The 10,879-nt window shown below is 43.3% G+C and overlaps 2 non-coding genes across 2 annotated transcripts; one reads left to right on the top strand and one right to left on the bottom strand.

Annotated features, from left to right (window-relative positions):
- Positions 1–2,107: 2,107 nt before the first annotated feature.
- LOC126424408 (U6 spliceosomal RNA) lies at positions 2,108–2,218 on the top strand. Its single transcript, XR_007576168.1, has one exon. It is a non-coding gene; the product is annotated as a U6 spliceosomal RNA (small nuclear RNA).
- Positions 2,219–9,799: 7,581 nt separating this feature from the next.
- Trnai-uau (transfer RNA isoleucine (anticodon UAU)) lies at positions 9,800–9,873 on the bottom strand. The gene has a single exon. It is a non-coding gene; the product is annotated as a tRNA-Ile (tRNA).
- Between the last annotated feature and the right edge of the window lie 1,006 nt (positions 9,874–10,879).

Genomic DNA, 10,879 nt, shown 5'->3' with positions numbered 1-10,879 from the left:
TGCACTTTTTCGATGTCCTAAAACAATTATACCTGGTAAGGATCCCACACCGCGTAGCAATATTCAAGCAGAGGACGGACAAGTGTAATGTAGGCTGTTTCTTTAGTGGGCTTGTCGCATCTTCTAAGTGTTCTGCCAACAAAGCGCAGTCTTTGTTTCGCCTTCCCCACAGTATTATCTATGTGGTCTTTCCAATTTAAGTTGCTCGTCATTGTAATTCCTAGGTATTGAGTCGAACTCACAGCCCTTAGTTTTGTGAGATTTATCGTATACCCTAAATTTATCGGATTTCTTTTAGTACCCATGTGGATGACTTCGTACTGTTCTTTGTTTAGTGCCAATTGCCACTTTTTGCACCATACAGAAATTCTCTCTAGATCATTTTGTAATTGGAATTGATCGTCTGATGATTTTACTAGACGGTAAATTACAGAGTCATCCAAAAAAAGTCTATGGGGGCTGCTCAGATTATCACCTAGATCATTTTTGTAAATCAGGAACGGCAGAGGGCCTTTGACACTACCTCGTGGAACGCCAGATATCACTCCTGTTCTACTCGATGATTTACCGTCTATCACTACGAACTGTGACCTCTCTGAGAGGAAATCACGAATCCAGTCACACAACTGAGACGATACTCCATATGCACGCAATTTAATAGTCGCTTGTGAGGAACGGTATCGAAAGCCTTCTGGAAATCTAGGAATATGGAATCGATCTGAGATCCCTTGACGACAGCACTCATTACTGCATGGGAATAAAGAGCTAGCTGCGTTTCGCAGGAACGATATTTTCAGAATCTGTGTTGGTTATGTATCAACAAGTCATTTTCTTCAAGGTTATTCATAATGTTCGAGTATTGTATAGACTCCAAAACCCTACTTATAGACTCCAAAACCCTACTGCAAATTGAGGTTAGTGATGTGGGTCTGTAATTCAATGTGTTACTCCTATTTCCTTTCTTAAATATTGGTACGACCTGTGCTACTTCCCAGTCTTTAGGAACAGACCTTTCGTCAAGTGAGCGGTTGTATATGATTGCTAAGAAAGGCGCTATTGTGTCTGCATACTCTGAAAGGAACCTGATTGGTATACCATTTGGACCGGAAGACTTTCCTTTCTTAAGTGATTTGAGTTGTTTCACAACACCTAAGATATCTACTTTTACCACACTCATGCTAACAGCTGTTCTGGTTTGGAATTCTGCAATATTTCCTTCGTCTTCTTTCGTGAAGGAATTACGGAAAACTTTATTTAGTAACTCCGGCGGTAAAAATGAAAGAAAATTAATGAACGATAAAGAAGAGAAGTTGTGGGATTCCTGTCCGATCGAGAGTTAACTGAGCTAATCTTTGAATGTGACGATTCAGTATCTTGTGCACCTTGCGTCCTCCGCGTTGCCGCGAATAACACGTGACCGTTTCCATATGTGCTTGAGGTGCAGTATATGCAAGGGACCTAGATGTGTCCTGCCACATAAAGGTAGAACACAGAGATTCTGAAATACTCCTAACATCTTTTATACATGCCCTTGTCGCTCCGCAGATGTAGTGCTCTTGTCACGAGTTCATCGTGCTTGGGAAGAGGCTGTGAAATATCTGGTGATATGGCTAAGTGTAGGGTCATTGTGCCATTGTAGTGTCTTCTGCCGTAGGAGACAAGGATGTAATGGGTACTGGTATCCTACTTCTGCAACATATGGATTAACACCGTTCTTTATTTACATGAAAAGACAGCTGCTACTCAACTATAATAGAGTCCACGTGTTGTGGTACAAGCCCATCCGTGATAGTCTTCTTGTAGACAATATCGGTAATTTAGCTATTATAAACTTTAGCCACACTGCTGGAAAGGTACAACTCACGGTACGAACAGTAATCTGTACTGACAGACGCCAAAATGGAGTGCGAGGTAATGCGTCAGAGTGACCAACAAGGGGAACCCACGACGTTGGGAACGCGGATTTACTGCAAACTTCGTGAGGACAACAAAATGTGTAAGCAGTAGCGCGTACTTCTCAAGCGTTATTGACAAAATCTCAAGATAATTTAGGTTTCAAATATATATATATGTGCGTGGCCATTTGTACGAGGAATCGGCGGCAGCCGTATTTACTCGCTTCGGCGGTACATATACCAAAATTGGAACGATACAAAGAAGATTAGCATGGCCCCTGCACGAGGATGACACGCAAAATCGTGAAGCGTTCCACATTTTTTGCCGGCACGATAGCTCAATGTGTTCCATCAGAGAGTTAGCTGCCCTCTCTAATAAAGTAACTGAGTTAATCGATCAACGACGAACTTAAATTAGTGTCTTGCGACGTCCGCCCGGAACGGATGCAACAAACAAAAGCGAACAAAATGAGGTTTTTAAAAAAAGTGGTTAGCGTTCAAGCCCCTTAATCCCTAGATCGTTGGATCGAATCCCGTTGGTCACTTTTTTTTTCAACAGTCGTTTTCTTTACTATTTATATTACAATTGATACAATGGGAAAAATACATGTAATCGGATGAACTTTTATTAAATTTATAATGTTATTTGACAGTCTACAAATTTTTACTATCACAAATAATATAATATTCATAACTATCGACTAGTAATCAACCAAACGCATAAAGTGATACTGAAAATGTGTGCTTGTCCGTGATTTGAGAAGTCCCCTATACCTGGAAGGAGCCCGAAACGACTTGTTACCTGCAAGTTTTGACCGGAACGGACGGCTTTCGAAAGATGTAGAACTAATCGTCGCTTTCGCCATTACGAGAACAAGTTGCAGGATTGTATTTTTCGTAAAAGAAATGGAAAACATAAAGCTAAACCGCACCAGCTGCATTGAATAAATGATATGTTTCCGCATACGTCAGGTCTTTTGAGGTTTTCCATGGAAATACAAACCACGTTAACATTTTCAAAAACCTCTTTTTCAGCCGATAATTTGGAAGCAAACCATGCATATCGCAGCATTTCCTTAAATATCGGCGCTGATAATTGGTCATGCAGTATCGAGTGTATTTTAATAGCGTCTCCACGAGAAGCAATTTCTCGTTCTCTTTCGATTAAATACGAACAATTTTGAACACACGGACAAGCATACACTTTCAGTATCACTTCATGCGTATGGTCGTGTACTAGTCGATAGTTATGAATATTATATTATTTGTGATAGTAAAAATTTTTAGACTCAAATAACATTGTAAATTTAATAAACGTTCATCCGATTACACGTATTTTCCCCATTATATCAACTGTAATATTAATAGTAAAGAAAATGACTGTGTTGAAAATATAAAAAAAAATGACGAACGAGATTCGATCCAGCGATTACGGGGCTTGAACGCCAACCTCTCCACTGCCGCCGCTTCATCGTAGAAATTGCCACGCACGGGTATCTATTTGATGACCAAAATTATCTTGCGAATTTCACAATAAGGCTTGAGAAGTATGCGCTACTGCTTACACACTTTGTTGTCCTCACGGAGTACTACGAGTGTACGAAGTTTGCAGTAATTCCGCGTTCCAAACGTCGTGGCCTCCCCTTGTGAGTTAGTGAGGTCTTCCGGTCAGCGGCGGTGGCCTAGGTACTTGCTGTCTAGAGGGAGTTGGTGGCGCGTTGCTTGTCGGTTTGTCCGTGACCTCTCTCGTGATAAGCGCTCTTGAGCCAGTGCCTAATATCTATCTTCTCGCTACGACTTTGCCGACCGCTATGCTGGTGGCAGCTTACGCCGGCACACTAAGGCTCTCAGTTCTACAAAATTATTTACTGATTTCGAAATTCTGAATACCAAATGATTTTCGTTATTTACTCATCACACGAAACACTTTGCAGGTAAAGCAACGTAACTGCAGTCAGTATAATCCTACAAAGTCACACGATCCACACTTCATGTTAGGAACAATCACGACTATTACATTAAGTGTCTTGGGGAAATTATATTCACAAACAGTAATATACACTTTTACTTTACACTTCTTTGTTTTTCACACAGAGTGCGACTGTTTACTACAGTTTCACATGGCGCGCGTCCGAGATCTCAATTGTGCGACCTGTAACGTGAACCATACTGTACAATTCTTCGTGCTTGACTGACTAGACAGTCCCGAACCACTTCGCTTCGTAGCGTATTTTTGGCAGCAGCTGAAGATGCAGGAACTGCTTTATCTGAATATCGTTAGTCTAGTGTTAATGAAATTTGTGTTTAAAAATGAGATTTGAAATGGATGTAAGATAAATTGCTACTGAGAAGGTATTTAGCATGATAGAAAAATCTGAATTATACACAACTGGCCATTAAAATTGCTACACCACGAAGATGACGTGCTACAGACGCGAAATTTAACCCACAGGAAGAAAATGCTGTGATATGCAAATGATTATCTTTTCAGAGCATTTACACAAGGTTGGTGTCGTTGGCGACACATACAACGTGCTGACATGAGGAAAGTTTCCAACCGATTTCTCATACGCAAACAGCAGTTGACCGGCGTTGACCGGTGAAACGGTATGGTGATGCCTCGTGTAAGGAGGAGAAATGCGTACCATCACGTTTCCGACTTTGATAAAGGTCGGATTGTTGCCTACCACGATTGCGGTTTATCGTATCGCGACATTGCTGCTCGCGTTCGTTGAGATCTAATGACTGTTAGCAGAATATGGAATCGGTGGTTTCTAGAGGGTAATACGGAACGCCCTGCTGGATCCCAACGGCCTCGTATCACTAGCAGTCGAGATGACAGGCATCTTTTCCGCATGGCTGTAACGGATCGTGCAGCCACGTCTCGATCCCTGAGCCAACAGACGGGGACGTTTGCAAGACAACAACCATCTGCACGAACAGTTCGACGATATTTGCAGCAGCATGGACTATCAACTCGCAGACCATGGCTGCCGTTACTCTTGACGCTGCATCACAGACAGGAACGCCAGCGATGGTGTACTCAACGACGAACCTGGGTGCACGAATGGCAAAACGTAATTTTTTCGGATGAATCCAGGTTCTGTTTACAGCATCATCATGGTCACATCCGTGTTTGGCGACATCGCGGTGAACGCGCACTGGAAGCGTGTATTCGTCATCGCCATACTGGCGTGTCACCCGGCGTAATGGTTGGGGTGCCATTGGTTACACGTCTCGGTCACCTCTTGTACGCATTGACGGCAGTTTGAACAGTGGACACTACATTTCAAATGTGGTACGACCCTTGGCTCTATCCTTCATTCGATTCCTGCGAAACCCTACATTTCAGCAGGATAATGCACGACCGCATGTTGCAGGTCCTGTACGGGCCTTCCTGGCCAGCACATTCTCCAGATCTCTCACCAATTGCAAACGTGTGGTGAACGGTGGCCGAGCAACTGGCTCGGCACACTACGCCAGTCACTACCCCTTGATGAACTGTGGCATCGTGTTGAAGCTACATGGGCAGCTGTACCTGTACACGCCATCCAAGCTCTGTTTGACTCAATGCCCAGGCGTATCAAGGCCGTTATTACGACCAGAGGTGGTTGTTCTGGGTATTGATTTCTCAGGATCTATGCACCCAAATTGCGTGAAAATGTAATCACATGTCAGTTCTAGTATAATATATTTGTCCAATGAATACCCGTTTGTCATCTGCATCTCTTCTTGGTGTAGCAATTTTAATGGCCAGTAGTGTAAAATGGTGCAAGGTGTTCGAAATTCTGAAAAAAGTAGGGGAAACTGCAGGGAGAGACGGGTCATATACCTGTACAATATGTACAACAGCCAAGAGGGAGAATCGAAGCATTTGAGATGTGGTGCTTCAGACGAAAGTTGAAAATTATGTGGACTGGTAAGGTTAGAGAGGAGGTTCTACACAGAATCGGAGAGGAAAGGAATATGTGGAAAACAGTGATAAGGAGAAGAGACAGGATGGTAGGATGTCTGTTAAGACGTGAGGGAATAACTTCCGTGGTACTAGAGGGAGCTGTAGAGGGCAATAACTGTAGAGGAAGACAGAGATCGGAATACATCCAGCAAATAATTGACACAGGTTGCAAGTGCTACTTTGAGATGAAAAGCTTGGCACAAGAGGGGAATTCGTCCACTAATCTGTAGCACACATGTTATACATGTCTTATAACCTCAGTTTTTTAATTGCTAAGCGTAATAGTTATTTGTCAGACATTTCAGAAACACTCATGAAATGAGTTTTTCCGTAGTGGATTGTGTCGAACTCCGTAACTGTTCCTTTATAGGGTGTAGAAAAATATTCATAAAGCTCAAGTTGAATTTTCTGCAAAAAGGGAAATAAAAAAAAAACATCAATGTGGAGATTTTACACACACACACACACACACACACGTATATATATATATATATATATATATATATATATATATATATATATATATATATATATTATTGCACTTCTCGCAGTTTCCAACATTCAAAAAGATTCTGGTGTCCGCTTCTTCTTTTTAAGCATGCAGAATCTTTTTGAATGCATGCTTAAAAAGAAGAAGCGGACACCAGAATCTTTTTGAATGTTGGAAACTGCGAGAAGTGCAATAAAAAAAATATGCTACATAAATCAGAAACCATTTTGAGTCTGTACAAAACCTGGAAGCAAGAGAGAACGTGGAGGACTGGAGGACTAGTGTAACGGAGGATACATTGCGAAGAGAGAAGAGAATTAAGAAGAGAAAATGGTTCAACGAGACATGTGAGAAAGCTACAGAAAACAGAAGGAAAATGAGGGAGAAGTGACTGGCTAACAGGGAGAATGAACAGAAAAGGCGCATTTTTTCAACAGGAACGAGAAGATGCGAATTCTGAGAGCACAGAAAAGGATATATGTAACCAGTTTATTGGAACAAGTGGACTCAGAGAGCCACAACAATTGAAGACAATTTTTCCAATGCGACAAAATTCGTAAATGTGGATTTCAGAGCACAACACTTTTCGTTAGAGATAAGAACAAGGACCTGATAATTGACAAAGAAAAAATGGAGATAGTACTTCTCAGAACTCAGATCAGATGCTTCCTGGAAATACCTCGGAGCAAAGGTGAGGCGATAAGGTATGGGAAGTGGCTGAAAAAGTTGTGAAGGGTGCAATTAAAATACTCAGAAACAAGGCCCCAGGGCAGAACACAATAGCAGAAGAGTTAATCTAAGAGGGAGGCGAGAATTTGCACTTAGTGATATATAAACTGATCTAGCAGGTATGGAAGAATGAGACATTGGCAGAAGAATGGAAATTGGCCATAATGTGCACGATATACAAGACGGGAAACAAAATGGAATGTGATAATTACAGAGGTATCAGCTGGCTGAATGTAACACGTAAGGTAATGTCTATATTATCCTCATTAAATTAAAGCTCTCCGTACAGAACAACATGCAGGAATACCAAGGTGTCCTTCGACCATACCGATCGACATTTTCACCGTGTGACAGTTGTTGGAAAAGCACTGGGAATACGATACGATATCTGTTCGCCGATTTTCTACGCATATTCGTCAGCACCCACAGGAATTGCCTATACAATACACTGTGTAGATTCAGAATATGAGAATGGTGCGCCGGCTGCGGTGGCCGTGCGGTTCCAGGCGCTACAGTCTGGAACACCGCGACCGCTACGGTAGCAGGTTCGAATCCTGCCTCGGGCATGGATGTGTGCGATGTCCTTAGGTTAGTTAGGTTTAAGTAGTTCTAAGTTCTAGGGGACTGATGACCTAAGATGTTAAGTACCATAGTGCTCAGAGAATGGTGCCAACTTATATGGCTCTCTCAAGGGCAGAAGCGGGTTTCCGAGAGAGGAGGAGGAGTGGCATACTGTATACCGGCCCGTCGACACCGAGGTCATTACAAACTCGGGTTAGGGAAGGACGGGGAAGAAAATCGGGCGTCCGCTGTCGAGGGAACCATCCAGCATTTGCCTTAAATGATTTAGGGAAATCACTGAAAACCTAAATCAGTATGGCCGGACGCTGGTTTGAACCGTCGTCCTCCCGTATGGAGCTCAGTATTCTAACCACTGCACTACCCCATTCGGTGTTTTCGAGGGGTCACGTCAGAAATGTTGGGGATTGAGACATACCTCAGAGCAGAAGATGCTCTCTTAGATGCTGCGTCATCTTAGAGAAAGTGAGAGGGGAATGTAGGTAACAGGAGTGGCAGGAGTACATATGGATGGCAAGTTCGGTAGTGTCGCATAAGAAAATGATAAAGTTTTGATAAGTGAACCAAACCATCAGTCGAGAGAAATGTTGCCACGCAGGGACATGAGTTGAGGGAAATATAAAAGCGAATGGACACCTACGCATGGAAGTTGGTGATATAGGTGAAACTAGATGAAACGCAGTTCATACGATTAGGAAGAACACAAGAGCAGGAAGAATTGCTTCAGATGGATGGTATTAGGTTCAAGAAAGTTCACCACTTGGGATCTTGGTTTATCAGCAACAACAGCCCAAAATAGGCATCATGGAAAGAACAGCAGTGGAGGCCGGCCGGTGTGGCCGTGCGGTTCTAGGCGCTTCAGTCTGGAACCGCATGACCGCTACGGTCGCAGGTTCGAATCCTGCCTGGGGCATGGATGTGTGTGATGTCCTTAGGTTAGTTAGGTTTAAGTCCCATAGTGCTCAGAGCCATTTGAACCATTAAATGCGTGTCAGCAAATACTGAGAATATATAATAGATTGATTGGCCCATCAATCATGTACAGTTCAGAAATCTGGAGCATGACTAGACGAGAAAAGTAGGAACTACTAATATTTGAATGAAGAGTAATGAGGAAGATATGGGGAGCGATCTTAGATAAGGGAGAAGGAGGAAGAATGAGGAATCTCTCGATGTAACGACCAACAATCACACATCAGCTGAAGAGCAAAAGAATCCGATGGACGTGCCACGTAGCCCGTATGCCTGAAGAAAGACAGATGAACCGCGCGAGGTTAGCCGAGTGGTCTGGGGCGCTGCAGTCATAGTCTGTGCGGCTGATCCCGGCGGAGGTTCGAGTCCTCCCTCGGGCATTAGTGTGTGTGTTTGTCCTTAGGATAGTTTAGGTTACGTAGTGTGTAAGCTTAGGGACTGATGACCTTAGCAATTAAGTCCCATAGGATTTCACACACACAAAGACAGATGAAGAAAACACTTGAGGAGGAACCAGATGCCAGACGTCGTATAGGACGATCAAGGCAGCGCTGGATGGACGACTTGACCCGAACCTGGCAACCCTGGGGATTGAAGACATCTGGAGGAAGCGAGCACAAAACAGAAAGGAATGGTGGCAGCTTGTGGCGGCAGCGCGTGTTCTGCACGGCCTTCCACCGTTAGATATGTGTGCTTGTATGAGTGCATGTATATTCAATAAAGGGGCCAGTTGTAATGTTTTTAATACGTTACCAGTGGCAGTGTATCATTCACAATGCTTACGTGGTTTCAAAGTAGGTGTTGAAGAAGACCTCCCTGCATCTTCAAACATTTAGTGACTCGCTCCCTTTCTATGAACTGTTGGCTGCCAGTTCTTTCACATACAGAAGCAGAACTTGCTAATTACCTATGAATCGGGTTTCTGGACCTACTTCTAATGTAATCGGGTATCTAGGCCTACCGGTAAGGTAGTGTCCTAAAGAACTGCAATGAACATGAAAGTGATACGTGACATAAATGGTATTAATCAGTACAACCAATGACAACAGGATGTGCTCGAAACTGAATCTATGTTTCGTCTGAATATTTTAATCCTGATAATTCGATGATAATTAATTGATACCCTCAGCTGCCAACAGGTGTTGTTGATATACCTCGATGTGGACAGCCGAAAATGTGTACCCCGACCGGGACTCGAACCCGGAATCTCCTGCTTATATGGCAGACGCTCTATCCACCTGAGCCACCGAGGACACAGATGAATAGCGCAACTACCGGGGCTTATACCGTGCACGCCTCCCGTGAGACCCACATTATCAACTGTCCACAATCTACGTACATAATGTTCCTAATAGATATATGCCCATCCACTCATTACTCGCGCACAATGACGATTCCCGTAAAAGTTCGGGCAACCTGTGCGCATTCGCACAGACGAAGGTCAATGGCTGGGTAGCCTTGAACTATATATATATATATGACGATAGTAACTGTTCTCGAAAGAATAGATACCATTGATGACCGTGCAGCTTCTCTAGGATAAATGATAATTAATTGAAACCCTCAGCTGCCGACAGGTGTTGTTGATATACCTCGACGTGGACAGCTGAAAATGTGTGCCCCGATCGGGACTAGATCCCGGGATCTCCTGCTTACATGACAGATGCTCTATCCATCTGAGACACCGAGGACACAGATGAAAAGCGCGACTGATACTTCAATTTTTTTTGTAAAAATCGAATGTAATATCTTTCTTGAAATTAAATAATCTCTGTCGCATAAGATGATTCGTTTATTCTGCTACCGTCTTAAACCCAAATAGAGCAAAAAATGCAACACATTTTCCATAGTCTCCTTGCTGGCGGTGATGCGTTGTTCTGTGCTACAAAAGCTATTGTTTTTTTTGTAAGTTGATCTTGATGTTCGTGACCCTACAGAGATTGATCCCTAGTGAAACACTTATGGATATCGTCACTGGGATATTTATTGTGTACAGTGTGGTTTCTCTTCTTTCTGCCAGATAGTGGAATAGAATTCCCCTCACCAGTGGATCCCTCCTACCGTAACGAGCGAGGTAGCGCAGTGGTTAGACACTGGACTCGCATTCAGGAGGACGACGGTTCAATCCCGCGTCCGGCCATCCTGATTTAGGTTTTCCGCGATTTCCCAAAATAACTCCAGGGAAATGCCGGGATGGTTCCTTTGAAAGGGCACGGCCGACTTCCTTCCCCGTCCTTCCCAAATCCAATGAGACCGATG

Source organism: Schistocerca serialis, chromosome 1 (genome assembly GCF_023864345.2).
Source record: "Schistocerca serialis cubense isolate TAMUIC-IGC-003099 chromosome 1, iqSchSeri2.2, whole genome shotgun sequence".
In the NCBI taxonomy this organism is placed as follows: Eukaryota; Metazoa; Arthropoda; class Insecta; order Orthoptera; family Acrididae; genus Schistocerca; species Schistocerca serialis.
Note: the sequence above shows the minus strand (reverse complement) of the source record. Positions and strands in the feature narration are given on the sequence as shown.